The sequence below is a fragment of the Gobio gobio genome (genome assembly GCF_949357685.1).
Source record: "Gobio gobio genome assembly, chromosome: 2".
NCBI lineage: Eukaryota > Metazoa > Chordata > Actinopteri > Cypriniformes > Gobionidae > Gobio > Gobio gobio.
In genome coordinates, this window is record NC_137098.1 from 36,914,269 (window position 1) to 36,931,231 (window position 16,963).

The 16,963-nt window shown below is 38.8% G+C and overlaps 1 protein-coding gene across 1 annotated transcript in view; it reads left to right on the plus strand.

Moving 5' to 3' along the window:
• The first annotated feature begins 9,789 nt into the window (after nt 1-9,789).
• The window catches only part of cdh11 (cadherin 11, type 2, OB-cadherin (osteoblast)), a 57,605-nt gene continuing 50,431 nt past the window's right edge, over nt 9,790-16,963 (plus strand). Inside the window, exon 1 of the mRNA XM_079810915.1 lies at nt 9,790-10,258. The gene's annotated coding sequence lies outside the window, so the exon portion shown is untranslated. The remainder of the gene's footprint in view (nt 10,259-16,963) is intronic.

A 16,963-nucleotide genomic window follows, 5' to 3' on the forward strand; every position in this document is an offset into this window, starting at 1 on the left:
TTTGAGTGTCCCTGCAAATAATTAAATGATCCAATTATTTAGTTTTGGTGCCCTTAGAGAATGTGGGGGGAAAAATATGTTGGGTTGGCCAAAGCATTTGTGTCACATATGTGGCCTTTTCAGTTACGATCAATGCCAGCATAACACAAAGTGTATTTTTGTTATTATTATTACAAGAAGCTGGTAACTTGGTTATTAAAAATAACTAGTTTCCATCTTCCACATGTGACTCATAATGATGGTACATGTTCCTTAACAGTGTTGCTAGTAGCTTTTCTTGCTAGTATTGCTATAGTAAACTTTATATCCACATATTCGTGTGTGGTTGACAGCAAAATGATGCTGTACTTTCGTCTGATTTGATATTACATAATGATTGTCTAGCTTAATATGTCGGGTGTTAACCCTTATCATACACAAACATTTATGTCTGTTTCTCACAAAGACATGAAGATTCCTGATTCCTGGAAGACAGTAACATTTCACAGACTTACACACAGATATATATGTCCACACACACACACACACACATGCATGTACTTGCACACAATTACATAGTCTCTTACTTTGATCCACTGTTACAAATCCTAATCACTGGTGCATTTCAATTTGAGCCATCTTGCTGTGCTCCTGTGAGGCATTTATTTCACCATCTGGTTCAGGTTCAGCCTTATAAGCTTTCCTCTCAGACTCTCACTGTATGTTTATGAGGTAGTTTCACTCTGCTGTGGAAACTGAGAACATGACGCAGGTGTTGACAAATGTTGCAATATGCTGAGGGGGCATAAAACACCATTGAGAAAAAAGAGAACAAAGCTGGAACACTTAAAAACCTATTTTTGCCCATTTTATTATGGGAATGCATTTACATTTAAATCTTGAGCTTTCTAGTTTGGATTGAGGTATGAGTTTAAATTATGGTTTAGACAGCAATTTGCATGTAGTATGTGCGTATGTGCATATAGATGACAAATACATTTAAGTACTCACCTAAAGGATTATTAGAAACACCTGTTCAATTTCTCATTAATGCAATTATCTAATCAACCATGGCAGTTGCTTCAATGCATTTAGGGGTGTGGTCCTGGTCAAGACAATCTCCTGAACTCCAAACTGAATGTCAGAATGGGAAAGAAAGGTGATTTAAGCAATTTTGAGCGTGGCATGGTTGTTGGTGCTAGACGGGCCGGTCTGAGTATTTCACAATCTGCTCAGTTACTGGGATTTTCACGCACAACCATTTCTAGGGTTTACAAAGAATGGTGTGAAAAGGAAAAAACATCCAGTATTCAAGCTGATAGAAGAGCAACTTTGACTGAAATAACCGAGGTTACAACCGAGGTATGCAGCAAAGCATTTTGGCTACAATTTGCACGAGCTCACCAAAATTGGACAGTTGAAGACTGGAAAAATGTGGCCTGGTCAGATGAGTCTCGATTTCTGTTGAGACATTCAGATGGTAGAGTCAGAATTTGGCGTAAACAGAATGAGAACATGGATCCATCATGCCTTGTTACCACTGTGCAGGCTGCTGGTGGTGGTGTAATGGTGTGGGGGATGTTTTCTTGGCACACTTTAGGCCCCTTAGTGCCAATTGGGCATTGTTTAAATGTCACGGCCTACCTGAGCATTGTTTCTGACCATGTCCATCCCTTTATGACCACCATGTACCCATCCTCTGATGGCTACTTCCAGCAGGATAATCCACCATGTCACAAAGCTCGAATCATTTCAAATTTGTTTCTTGAACATGACAATAAGTTCACTGTACTAAAATGGCCCCAACAGTCACCAGATCCCACAAATCTCCAACAACTGCAAGATGCTATCCTATCAATATGATATGGGCCAACATCGAAAGAATGCTTTCAGCACCTTGTTAAATCAATGCCACGTAGAATTAAGGCAGTTCTGAAGGCGAAAGGGGGTCAAACACAGTATTAGTATTGTTTTTTTTAATAATCCTTTAGGTGAGTGTATATACTTACACACTAACAGCAGAATCTTTTTTTCCCAGGAGACGGCACAACTCTGAGAAATCAGCTAACATAGCCTATAATGAGTTTTCACCTTTCCATCATCCGCCTGTTGATATAACAATAGGAACAGAGGCATTATGAACAACACATTAACACCAGTATAGTTTGCACAGCAGCCCTTTGCTCCTATTATGAGAAGTACTGAAATGAAAGGACAGAGCCACCTGAAGGAATCTGAACTAAAGTGACCGGGATCAGCCAGGGCTTTCCCTTTGTCCTTCCCCTTTTTTTTTTCCGTTCTGACGAGTTACTGGACGAGCATAAAAGCCATGCAAATATTGTGTGTCTGTGTGTGTGTGGGACAAGAGAGGTTAAGAGAGGATATGATAAAAAGTCTTAGTTGGTGCATTGCACTTACACCGAGCCAAGGTTTCTGTAAAATTCTGTCATCATTTACACCCTCATTTACACCAGCTGAAAGACTTTCTTTAGTCTTTGAAACATAAAAGACAATACTTACTTACTTACTTTTCCATGATCTGTACAATGAAAATGTATGGTGTTTGGACCTCAATGTGTTCAAAATATTTATGTATTGTGTTCCATGGAAGAAAGAAAGGCATATAGGTGTGGAACGACATGAGGGTGAGTAAATAATGACAGAATTTTATTCGTGTTTTTTTGGTGAACTATCCCTTTAAGAAGTGGGGAAATTGTGTGTCCATTTCACATATATTACACAAAAACCTCATCCAACCATAAACTTGCTTGACACATTTTTAAATGAAATTAAAATGAAGCAAAAGTGAGGATGACATGCAACTCTCCAATCTGGGGTGTCGGGTTCTTCCTTCCCTGCAAATATCGCTCCAATTTTTATCCAAGCTGTCTAGTGATTAGCCACGGTGGTCCAGCCTTGTCACTAAGGAAATGCCCCATGCCACTTCTTGGCATTGCAGATGAGCATTAGAGCACGCCAGCTGGGCCTGGATGGCTCGATCCCCTTCAGTCTGAAACAGGGATTTCTGAATACTGAAACCTTGGCTTGTTGCATCTCTCTGGTTGTTATGGGATGGATGAAAAAAAAGATTCACCCAGAATCTCTTTGCATACATTTTTTTAACCTAAAAATTATAACATCTATATTAATTGGTTTTATTAATTAAAACATATATATATATATATATATATATATATATATATATATATATATATATATATATTATGAAACATATTTTTATGGATTAAATCAGGTAGAAATAACAGGTTACCACTTTTCATTATTTTATAGTGTATCAAATGTTAGCAGTCCTTAAGATGTTTCCTGTATTTTGCTGTTTTTAGTCTTAATTAATACATATTTACATATCATTAAGCTCGGCTTTGAGGACATTTAGCAATAGCAGCACTAACTAGCAAGAATGAATTTTGGAGGAGATCTTATGTGCGGCTCTGTGGTGCGTCGTGCCTCTGATCAGATTGATGGATGAGTTGGACTGAAGGGGCAATAGGTTGTGACAGCATGGCTCGATTGAGTGTCCCCCACTGGGCGAGGGGAAACTTCAGTGAAAAAAAAAAAACAAGGCAACTGAGTGACAGGTATGGCCCAGACACTGTCTGGGGTGACTCTGGGATGGTGCTTGAAAGGAAGTGCAAATCTCATCCACCTTGTTTAAGACAGTGACAGCTGTTAACTCGCTCAGCTCCCACAGCAAAGCAGGACGTTGTTCAAAAAGCTGGATACATGATAGAGCAAAAACTTGATTATATTATTATGCATTACCCCTAGATAGATAGATAGATAGATAGATAGATAGATAGATAGATAGATAGATAGATAGATAGATAGATAGATAGATAGATAGATAGATAGATAGATAGATAGATAGATAGATAGATAGATAGAGGGATGTTTTAACATCTCATTTCATAAATGACTGTCACTGCAGAAAAAAAAGCTTAAGAAAAAAGTTATATGATTACGAGTGCATCAATAGCCGTGGTTACCATGAAAATGTGTTATCTGGAAGGCCTTTGAGTTTTAGTGTGGCTTTGTACTGCCTTTAAGACCCAAGTACAATGAAAGTAGAAATAAATTTGAGGAGCACATGTATATGTACTTTCTGTGAATATACATGAGGGGGGATGCAGACAGTGAGAAAGACAGCGAGATGGTGGGCATGTAATAGATCAATGCTACTCAACCACTCAAGTGTGTCTTTTAGGTTTTACTGTATCTGCTGTAAAATAAAATCCTCATGAATTTGCTAAAAGAGAAAATCCCTAGTTTTTTCCATAGCAGTTTCCATTCTTTGTGTCTGGTTTCACTGACGCAGAGGAAAGCTTGAAACACCAACATTAGACAGTGAGAACAATAGCTAAGGTTTGATGGACCTAGAAACTGATATTAAAGGAGCAGTTCACTTCAGAATTAAAATTTCCTGATAATTTACTCACCCCCACATCATTCAATATGTTCATGTCTTTCTTCAGTCGAAGAGAAATTAAGGTTTTTGAGGAAAACATTCCAGGATTTTCTTCATATAGTGGACTTTAATGGGGTACAAATGGCAGTTTCAATATATATATATACACTTTAACCACAAATGCTCTTCTTGCTCTTATCTGCGATGCGCCATGCATTACATAATCACATTGGAAAGGTAGGTGAAAGTACCGCGGTAGGGCGAAAAACTCCATCTCAATTTCTCCTCCTACTTCAAAATTGTCTGACATTGTTGCTTTACCTTTTTTGTGAAGGGCATTTGACTTTGCACGTTCTCTTTGTAAACACTTGATCGGTACTTCCGCCTACGTCTCGCGTGACCTTTCCAATGTGATGACGTAATGCATGGTGGATCGCAGATCAGAGCAAAAAGAACATTTGTAGTTAAAAAGTATATACATTTTTATATTTTATAGATAATGACCAATCGTTTCGCTAGATAAGACCCTTATTCCTCATCTTGGATCGTGTAGAGCCCTTTGAAGCTGCATTGAAACTCCATTGAAGTCCACTATGGGGAGAAAAAATCCTGGAATGTTTTCCTCAAAAACCTTAATTTCTTTTCGACTAAAGAAAGAAAGACATGAACATCTTGAATAGGGGTGAGTAAATTATCAGGACATTTTAATTCTTAAATGAACTACTCCTTTAAAGACAGAACAGAACAGAACATGGCGTTTAGACAATATAGGATCAAAATAGAAGGGGACCTTCTCTAGAAATATACTTCTTACAAGATTTAAAATAAATAAATACATAAATAATAATCAGTAAATCAGGGGAAAAGCTCTATTGTTGGTAGAGTTGAAAAAGAGAGCCCTCATTTTGTGATGGACAGTGTAGAATAAACTCATTTTTACTAAATGCTTTGCCTGGGGCCAAGACCTAGTTTTCATCAAAGTATAATCAACATCACCTAGAGCTTACAGGAACTAGTTTATTCCTTATGTCATTTCAGGGCTATGCTCACAAGTATTGCAACCAAATTACTAAAAACAATAAAATAGGACTACCAAGGGCTATAAGTGAGAGGATGTATGCTTGTCTGTGATAAACTGTCTAAATAATAAAGTCAATGCAATGCTATCTTGTTGATAAAAAAAGAACGAGAGAGAGAGAGAGAGAGAGAGAGAGAGAGAGAGAGAGAGAGAGAGAGAGATAGTGAGACTGGTGTGCTATTACAGTATGTCTTTTATAACCTTAGAGCACAAATCTGGAGAATGTCATAAAGTTGAGAACATGCTGAATTATCTCATAGCAGTCACTAATTTGAGAACATTTTTAATATTTAAATATGTGCTAATGATGTTCTGCAATCACCATATTTGTATTGCCTGGGTGATCCATTTGTTGGAGCATGCTTTCATTCTTCTTGTATGCCCTCAGAAGTGGTCTCGAGGTATCATGCTTCTTGTGATCAGATTAGTGGGTGACACATGGCCGAGGGGCTGGGGAGACTCCATGGCATCCAGTAGACGAAACCCCATTGGGCTCAATCCTATTTACTGGATATCAGCATAGCAGCAGGAGTCCTCCGTGTGGTGGCAAAGATTCCCATTTGAGCCCAGCAGCCTGTTTCCTTTCCATTAGCTGCTGCAGCACAGCCCCATTCAATTACATCTGCAATACCTGCCAATGTCCTGCACTCATTGCCAACTGTCCAAAGCAGACCTCACTTTTACCCTTTTTTGAACTATACAAATGTAGGGATTGTATGCAGCACAGAGAGTAGAGTAATACTTTGCTTGACTGGCAAACAAAATAAATAAAATAAAGGGATTTACCCATAAATGAAAACTCTGTCATCATTTACTCATCCGCATATCGTTCCAACCTTCTTTCTTCAGTGGAACACAGAGGACGATATTTTGAAGGGGGTTTTCAACTGTTTTTGAACATACAATGAAAGACAATGGGGTACAAAATAAAATTGGACTTTAACTATTCATTTTCATATGTGCGTTTGTGTGTGTGTGTACAGTATATATACACATATTTACACACATTTAGGAAACATGTCCGTGCATTTTGGTTGCGTGTGTGTATTCGTGTGAGTATATACATTTAAGAAGCACGTGTGTGTGTGTGCAATTTACATTTAAGAAGCGTGTGTCGGAGTACGCTGTCATTTAGAAGACAAAGGTTTCTGTAGAAGTTCTTTGCGTTCTTTCAAAGAATTGAAATCGTTCCTTATTAGCATATATGCCTGAAACTGTCATCCAGCTGCACCAGCAATTAGCTAGTTTCATCATAAAGACTCGTATCAGCAGAAAAAAGTAATCATTTGCAGTAAAAGACCTTCCTCATGATTTCCTCATTAAATTATTCATAGGGCTTCCTCTTGCTTGTATATTTTCCATTCAGAATGACAAGGTTCATTATGAAGATGAAGCTCCTGCCGTATTTTTGAGTAACTCTTTTTACGGGGTCTTTTCTGATTTTCTGGAACAAAATCGCACACTCAAGTCATGGACTACAAGTGAGAAAAGAGTGAGAATAAAGGATGGAAAAAAACGTCAGACTTTACAAAGCAAGATTAAGAAGTAGAGCGAGAAAAACATGATTGTTTGTTTGCTTTGTTCACTGTCTATCCGTGTCTCGTCTGATGTGACATGACCTGATAAAGAGCAAGGACCCCATGTTTCCAGAATCGCCTAAAGTAGAAAGGAGGCACCCCACTCGCAACCATATCTTTGGAGAATCTCTTAAAGAAAATAAAGCGAGCTCTCTCTGATGAGCACCTTCAACTGATAAGGTGTCAGATGTACCACTCCATTACTGTGACTGAGGTTGTTCTGTTTTTCTTTCATTTGAACTCCCACCGCAATAGAGTGAGTAATCAGCTCCTCTCCGTTCTCTATGCGAAGACCCCCGCCAGGTCTCTGATCCACCAACAGATATCAGTGTCTCTTAATGGATTAAAATAGGGTTAGACAAAATGGATATTATATCAAAGAGTGCATGTGTCTGGCTGCTTCCCCTGTTTCTGCAGCGAATACGTGATCAAACCAACAGAGACAGAGAAATGATAGTTCTGAAGTGTGTCGGAATCCAAGCTGTGGTGGAACATGTTTGATTCAGCTGCTGGGATGCACATTGGCATGGGTGTCTGATTTTATTTACCCAACTGTGCCCCAGGAAGACCATGCAATTGATATTGGCAGTCATTTGTTTGAGCGAATGAATGATAAAACAACAAAAGACATGTTCATCTTTGGCTTTTTAGCGTATTGAATTGTGGCTTAGCAGTTTTTTTAATGTGTTACATCAAAACAGTGTTGCCACTGTCATGTAATCTCTGGTGGTAAGTTAATAAGACAAACTGTATAAAGCATGCCATGGAATCCTCCCAAGGAGCCTCGACAGACTCTCCTCAGATGTAAAATTGTACGATGAAACGTCCAATTGTGATACGGAAAGGCAAAGCAAGACGTTTTCCTTATGTGACGGCTAATTTGTGTCTCCAAGGAACCTGATTAAAAACTGACATGGATCTGATTGCTCTGCCATCCTAAGGTAACACTGCCAACGTTGTCGCTCTCCTTTTTCTCTATTCCATCCACACCCCCGCCCTCCTCTGCTACTTCTTTCTCTCACACTTCTTTAAACCAGCCTTGGCTGAAGCGACCGTGTGAGCAGTGAATCCATTACCCGAGCGACAGCTCAATTCAATTATTAGACGGGCTAATAATCTGACTGAATTGATTGTTCACTATATCCCCAGCCAAATGGCTGATGGAGAGAGGATCATGTTTGGGATTTCTTGCCATAAAGACAGGAATAGAGCACATGCTGAATATGACCAGGAGCTGTTCTTAATGAACACCAATACGCTTCCTCAATCTGAGAGGGTGGAACCCCAAACCATAAATACGCCTGAGGAAATCATTTTTTTAAGCGAACAATCAATATTGTCTTCCTTTATTATAAGGTTGTTGCAAAAACCACACCGAACAGAAAGAAGAAAATTATTTTCATCTCATTAAACTCAACATCTAAACTGAGTGTTTTGGATTTCTCCTGATAGACTTCAAATGGGATTCTGAATAGTGATATTAGATCGTTTTATTTTCAGCATGATCCACATTCACAGAAAAATAGACTTTCCTGCCTCAACCTTAAGCTACAAATGGAAAATAAGTGGGTCAAACTGCAGTTTCAGTAGACTACCAATTTCAATCAACAAAGCACAATGGTAAGAGTAGACATTCCAATTAGCAGGGCAGTAATGGATACCATAATTATAGACCTAACCAACAATTAAACTCTGACATGATGACCAGAGTAATGGTCTTACAACATAATTACCTTTTTCCAAAATGAGTTTTTCTGAGCATATGCTGTAATTTTATGTGTGCAACACTGCATTTATTGTTAAAAATGGTATTGATCTAAAAGATAAAATCAACTTTGAAATAGGGGAACCTGGGGTGTGTTGTAATACGAGCTAAGTTGTAACTCACCTACCTTCAAAATACAGCGTGCCTTTTGAGTATTGCTTACAGAAACGGTTAGGCAATATTCAAAATATCAGAAAACTTTTTTATTGAAACATTATTTTATTTTGTTCATTTATTTTTTAGCAAATTCATTCAATGCTATACAAGATAAATAACAGACAATGCGCAATGATATGGTTAACAGGTGTCAGAGCTGTAATATATTGTGCCACATAGAACAGCTTTGAAGTTATATTTACCCATCAGAAGTCACAGCCATAGCTATTTTTATATAATTTAATAACACCCAAAACATATGTTAAAAACAAACCAATAAATAAATAAGTTGAAATATTTGATAAAATATTGGTTTTATGAAAATGTTTGTTTATTTACTTTTTTAATTAAAATGGAGAACATGATCTTGCAACCAAAAAAATATTGACAATAAATACACCCACAACTTTGCTATAGCAATAAAAATATTTAGATAAGTAATTTGTATCAGACAAATGTGTAATATATCAAATATAGATAAAGGAAAAAGGAAAAAGTTAAAAAAAAAATATGCACAGTCCCCGGTTTTCCCTAGGCTATGGCTATCATGTCAACTAAATAAAACTAAACTAAAGAGGCTTAGAGAGTGCGAGAATAAACGATATATTATGCTTTTCCAAACGATCTTTATTCGTTTTATCAGCTCAATGAGAATTCTGTCACTTTTCAAATTTGTATTTGATTTTATTTATGTATTTCTTGATTGAGACGAGACGGTTTTTCCTTCCCCAGTGGGGGCTCAGCTTTCATCCGCCTGTTTTGATTGGAGGAGGATTTTAGAGGCCGGTTTAACAGTTGCGTTGGCCGCTCGCTTCAGATGGGACCGCACGACAGGACAGATGAGAAACTGCTTCCATCTGGAAACGCAGGGAGAGAAGGAGGGTTGACTCGACACAGTCACCGGCAGTAAGACACACACATCCTACTTGCGTTGCATCGCACCGGTCATCATCATTCCGGCTGTTAGAGGAGCAGAGCGAACGTGCGCGCAGAGCAGCTGCACCTGACTGATCGTGGACATACCTCAGTTATATTTCACCAGTCTTCGATACTTACTTGAAGAAGGGAAAAAAGAAAGAAAGAAATCAACGGGGCTTTTACGTTTTGCTTCAATTCTGGGAGAGGACTTTTGCAAGGAGGACCCTGCGTCTGGAGTGCTAATACACAGACTGTTCTTGTTGGATGTTGATTGTTGGTCAAAGAGAAGAAGTGGCAGCGTTTAGCCGCTGTTGGGACCACCACTGGACAACCGGTGTCGTGTCTGAAAGTGTCCAAAGGTAGGAAGTGGTGATGGTGTTTACGACTGAAATGCGCATCATATCAACGCTGGGTTGCAAGAGCTGGCTTCAGAGGGATGGTGAGGACAGGTCAGCCGTTCTCACCAAAGGTTTTCTCCATCCCTCAGCAGACACAGTGACTGCACACCTATTGTAAACCATACACACTTTAGCCAGTTGTAAATGTGAGCGCTTCTGGTGACATTCAGAACGATTTGGACCACGGAGCTCATGCGAGAAGCTCAACTTTTAGTTTTTAGCTGCTCTTCACGATCTTGAGCACGACGTGGTGGGGATGCATTGCGTTCCACTGAGCCTGAGCCAAAAAATAAAAAATAAAAAAAAGGAGAGAGAGATGATCAGAAATATCCTGCAGTTTTATTTTTATTGGTTATACGACGTCATTATTATCTTATTTTAGGCTATTTGATTCGATTTTAGGAACTTTCGCTTGACTGTGTTGGGCACAACTTTCCATGCAGCTCCAATAGCCTAATATCCAGAATAACGATTCCATCTAGTGCACAGCCGTGGTGTCCCCTGTTTATTTATTTATTAATTTATTCAAGAAGAATTTTGAATAGGCAAGTGATGAGGCTTTCCCCCCGTCACGAGTTTTTGGTTTGTGGGAATGCGCGTCGCCTGTCGCTGGAGTGAATCCACGACGCCTCAGCATTCACGGTGGGGAATGGAGGAGTCGTGCGGGTGGTGAGAGAGCACAACCTCGGGCATAAAAAACAGTCATATACCCCCTGTTGTGAGAATCACACCATGAATCATTACACAAATCCTTTTTTGAACAATATCAGCTCTGTATTTCCTCTGTAGGACACGCAGAACTTGGCAAGATAGTGATTCAGTGAAGCGAATTAGTTTGTGTGTGTGTGTGTGTGTGTGTGTGTGTGTGTGTGTGTGTGTGTTTGTGTGTGTGTTTGGATCGGAGTGCTGAGGATTTTACATTTGTAAATTAGGTTTGAATATTTTTTTTCATTTTTGTATTTTGTTTGTAGAAATATGTTGTCAGACTCAGTGCAATGTGATAGGTATAAGAATATATTATGTCTGTGACTTAGTGGCAGTTACATCTATAGGCCTAGAGATAGGCCTATGCAAAGTAGGCTATACGAATATTAAACAAATATTAAGTCCAAATTTCAAACAATCCAATACGTAGAGATAAATGTGTGAGGATTATTATTATTATTATTATTATTATTATTATTATTATTAGTATTAATGATTAAAGAACACCATGTGCAGTCACATGCATTCAATAGAGGGTGCTGTTGTTCTTTTCAGCCCTGGCCCAGTTTGCTTACCACAGTTTTGTCTCGGAGGGCCACTCAAAAAGATTGAGCGCCACCGTCTGTGTTGCTCATGCTCCCCAGGGAGACAGAATTCAATCTAGCAGAGGCCCTGGCTAATGCTGTGGCACTTTGTCAGGATTAACATCTTTCTAGTCAGTGGCTTCTGTTACCTTTGGTGTCACATTACCACCTTGGAGTTGTGTGCAGGGAGAAAAAAAATGAAGCCTCGGTATCTTGCTCTTGCATTGTGTTGGGTGCTGCGCTGCTCCGGTCCCACATCACTGCGGGTCGATAGAGGAAGAGACTCAGTCATTTTCAACAAATAAAGGCATTTGTTATGGTGACTTGTGAAGCTTTTCAAAGAGCCCTTTTTTCCACCACCAGCCACAGCCAAACAAGGTCCCTGTGCTGAGTTTAATTTTCAATGAAAGAAAAGAATACCTCAACTAGAACCGATTTTCGGAGCTCATCTGATCAGTCCATTTTCTTCGATTTCAGGTTTTATTAAAGCAGATCTTTTGAAAAGCAAAAGCGAAGTTACAACCAGACCTACAGTGCTTTTGCACATCAATTGGACTTTGCTAGAAAAAAGGTAAATTAATCTCCACACCTAGGTAAATTCAGTCATGTTCATGCATGAAGAAAGTCTTTCTGATTCTGCTGGCAGCCTCCTCGGCAGTATGGTCTCATTGTGGTGGTTTCTACTCAGGCGCAGCATAATGATGATTATACCAGCACTTGGACAGGGCCAAATTGTTTGTGCCAACTGTCTCCAGTACAGGAATCTCATGCCATCTGTTAGTGACTTTGGGACACATAAATACAATGTTCTGACTGGTGGCTTGGTACTGTATGAGTGAACTTTCTATTGTGTAAAGGTTTTTCTTGGTGATTGCTTTGGGCATCCCTCATATACCGATTGCTAAAATTACTTCATTTGATCTTTATTTTATATACTGTATATAAAAGAAAGATCAAATGATGATGAAGGCCCCTCTTCAAGCTATACATATCGCTAGCTTGAAAAGGGGCCTTCATCTTCAGCTGTTAAGTGCTTTAACAAAGAGTCATGAAGAGAGTGTACAATTAACACTTTGAAATATGGTGGATGAAATATGGCAACAGGAAAATAAATTGGATGTTTTTTTTTTTTTTTAATTCCCCATCAAAGAATTATTAAGAGTATTTGACACAGCAGAGAATTATAGCTTCATTTATACAAAGCAGCCTTCATGGTGAACGTGGTTGCACTAATCACTGCGTGGGTGCGTGGAATACATCCATTCACCCTTATGAGGAGCAATTAGCAAAGCAGAAAATCATACACCCCTTTATATGCTAACTTTTAGAGCAGGGGTGATTTTCTTTTCTTCCTTTCATTCTTTGAATGTTTTGCTTTACGGTGCAATGGCAACTCATAATTCATAATCTCACAACTAATGCAGAGGAGATGTTGAGATAGTGGAAAAAATGCCTAATGAACAACACCTGAGAGGATCTTAGTGATACAGAGATACGTGAAGATGAATTGATATGAACAACATAAGACGATCCATCACATTGTATCGGTTGCAGTTTGGTGCTGTTTTATGGTGTGATGTTATCTCACATCGAAATGATGGCAATCTGAAGCCAGTTTAATGTGCTGCTCCGAAAATGCATTGGATTATGAATTAATACACGCGAACGCATTGTCTAGACTTGCTGGTTTTACTAGGCTTCACTGGTAATATTCTTCATTTACTCAGGATGGCCTGGAGTGTGACAAGCCAAGTATATTTTGTCAAAGCAGTTTGGAAATCCTTTTTTTTTTCTGATGTCAAGAACACTCTTTGATCTAGCACTATATCATCACACTGCTTTTTTAAACATTTGCCTTTGAAGACCATGATGTAACTCAACCTTCTCTGACTGTTGTATCCTCTATTCTTTTATGGATGAAACAACGCATATAATGTACTGCACATATTTACACATTATTCAATTCCATTAGTGTTCTCCTGCTTGCATTTATTTTTCTCATTTAGATGCAGAAAAATAGAATGCCTTCATTAAATTATTTTTTATAAATACGAGAGACATATTTTCGTTTATTGTATTGAGGGAGGGATTATCTAGTACGTTTAGAATCTGTGAGGTTTGAAAATGTGTTTTGCTGTTGCTTTAATTGCACATTTTTTCTTAATCTATTCAGTCCTTTCTTTGAAATGGAACCATATTTTTTACATATTTAGACCTAGTCATTAAAAAACTTCTTGAAATAATTTTTTTTGAAATCCAAAATACCAAATCGTGCTGCGTTCTCATCGAGCTGACCTTTAGAAAGAAAGCACTGGTCATAAGTGATGTGGCTTAGGTATATGGCCAGTAATAGGCCTGATTCTTCTCTCAGACTTGCTTGGCCGCAAAACAGCAGATAACATTATCCTGAACCCATTTCCACAAAGCGCAATTAGACATTAGACGTGTAACCTTTTCTTCTATAATGCATCCTAAGACAGAAGTGCTTGAACACCCCCTCCTTCTTTTTTTCCTCTCAGTTTGAATTACAGTCGTTCTACCAATAATAAAACATCCGCGATGGGTTAGACACAGTAAGCACACTAATTTTTGATTCCTCACATACCGTACTACACATAAGGATGACAACATGTGGTTGCATGAATATGTTTTTTTATGCATTAGTTCTTCCTGTCGTTCCATGAAATCCTGGAAGTAAACAAGCAGCTTATTTGTGAGTCCAGATACCAGCCATCTGGTTAGTGTTGCTAAGGGTTTTGCACAGGTTTAGATCTCTTCCTTTTGGAGTGTGAAAGGGGTGGGAGGATGAACTGATCTGCAATGGCACGCTCCATTACTCCTTCTTTGCATCTGCAATAAAGCTAATTGTTGGGTTTCCCCTGTTTAAGCCCATCCACAATGCACAATCACACTAATATTCAAGACACTGAAGACAATGAGCACGGGGTGCATTCCTCGCCGACCAATCAGAAAGAGCGCACCGGCACAAATGGATCACAAATACCCCCTCCTGTTCCTTCTGAAAGTGAACTAATATCTTTTAATTTACAGATCAACCATAGCCTGCAATCAGAGTGTTAAGTGCTCCTGGTTCATTATCTGGTGGCATATGGTGATGCATTTGCATAATACGCTAATACTTACTCCAAACTCTCCTATCTATCACTGTGCTATTGGCAATGTACGATTTTGTGCAATTAAACTTTTCCCTGAGATACTCATTGTTCTTTTGTCTAATTAAGTCTTTGAATGTAATGAAACAATAGGGAAGAGCACACCTTGACTCACAACCTGATCGTTGTAATTTCGCACAACATGAATTGCATGGAGGGTTGTCTCTGAGCGTGCGGGGTGGGTAAATCATAGCTTTTTTTCTTTTTTTAAATATTTATTTGTTGCCTCACCAGCCCAGAAATTACCAGAGCAAAAAGAAAAAGACAGAGAATGGCAGTCATGATGACAGCGGCTAATGCTTGGCATTTGCCTCCGTAGAGTTGTCTCTTACGCTTTGCAAGCTCTACGCCATCACATGGGTTTTCAAAGCAATGTTCAAGTGGCTTATTGTTTACTACTTAATGGTAATGAATATTGCTGCAGATTGTTGAAATGCAGAAACAAAATCGTATAAGGAAATCTCTTAAAATTAGCTCACTTTAAGACATGAGGCATGAAATTGGATTTTAAGTTTGCTGTTGAGAGAGAGAGAGAGAGAGAGAGAGAGAGAAAGGAAAAGTGCATTGCTGTTCTCACAGTTCAATGCTTCTCTCATTGCTTGCTGTCCTTTTACTCTGTTGTATTTCCTCAGAGCTGCTGCCTCACCTGTTCTCAATATTTAATGTGGTGGAGGGTCTTTTGGGCTTGTAATGAAGTGGAGGTCAAGAGCTTCCTCCAGCTTCTTTCCTCCAAACTGGCCCTGTAAATGTCAGACGGGCTGTGAGAAAACAGTCTGAACTTCCCCCCGTCTATCTCAGTCAGTCATCTCTTTATTTCTCTTCATCACTGCCCACTCTTTTGCTCCCTCTATCTCCGCCAATCTTCGTCAGAATTCATCTCACAGCCCTTTCCTCCACTCAGCCATAACCTGGGCTTTTTCCATGTTAAATTACCACCTCATCAGCCTTTTTCTGTCACTCATCTCCCCTCTACTAGCCTTTTTTTCTTATCTGATGAAAGACAGAGAAAATCCTCCAAAACAAAACGAATTTGACACGTGTGATGTGTATGGTTATGGATAGCCGCACAGGATGTTTCTTTTCAACAGAGCTTTTTGTTTGTTTTTTTGGACCTCAGAGGACAGTCATTTCTTTTGGCAGAAATGAAGAAAGATGTAACTCATCACCTCCCGGACTTAGTTTTGCGTAATCCTGGCCATTTTGGTGGCCTCGATAAAATATTCATCCCTTTAATCCCTAAGCTGACACAATAGTGTGTGAAGAATCAGGCTATTTTCCATTCCACTGACCATCTGATGGGCAGCCTTCTCTAAAGACCTGGCCACAATGCTAGCGTTTGGCTGGTTCACTCAGAGAAAACAAGAGGTCCAAATCTAGCACCACTGGGGCTTTGTCAACAGTGAATAACAAGCAGGCCAATTACAACTCAGTTACCAAAAGAACAGTGGAAAAGGCTGCGAGTAACAGCAACTCCCAAACGGTGAGAGAAAACTAGGTTTATGGAACAGATGATGAGGACGATAAAAGAATTTGTTGAATAACCTGGTAGGCCAATATTTCAGGCAAGGTATGCGGATAAAGGCTTCCAATTTTTGTGTTTATACATAATAAGTAGGATAAATTGAGCTTGGGAGTTTAACAAGTACGGCACTGATAACCTTCTGCAGTCCTTGGCATTCATAGCTGTGTATCTGTGATCTCCAAGGTCTCATATTAACTTTTGGATGGAAGTCTCGAATGAATTATGATGCAAAAATGATCCCGGGGGTTTGTAATCAGTAATTTTGTTTACTTTAGCCAATCGCAGGGCCCCATATTCAGGCTGTGATGTTGCCCTTTCTCTGCCAGGATCTGTAGACTTGAATAGATATGTAAATGATATTAGTTTCTCTATTATACCTCTTAGTTTTTTTCGTTTTTTTCTTTTTCTTTTTTTTTTCCAGAGAATTATATTAGGACAAGCTGCATGATTGATTACACGTATTTATCTAAATTTAACCATCTAAAGATCTCATTTCCTCAGAGGGAAATTGCAAATAAATCAATAAGGATGTTTTTTTTTTAAAGAAAGAAAGAAAGAAAGAAAGAAAGAAAGAAAGAAAGAAAGAAAGAAAGAAAGAAAGAAAGAAAGAAGGAAAGAAAGAGAAAATATGTATGAACTCAATTGGGCTGGAACATCTGGTGTTCCAAAACTCTTTTGACAT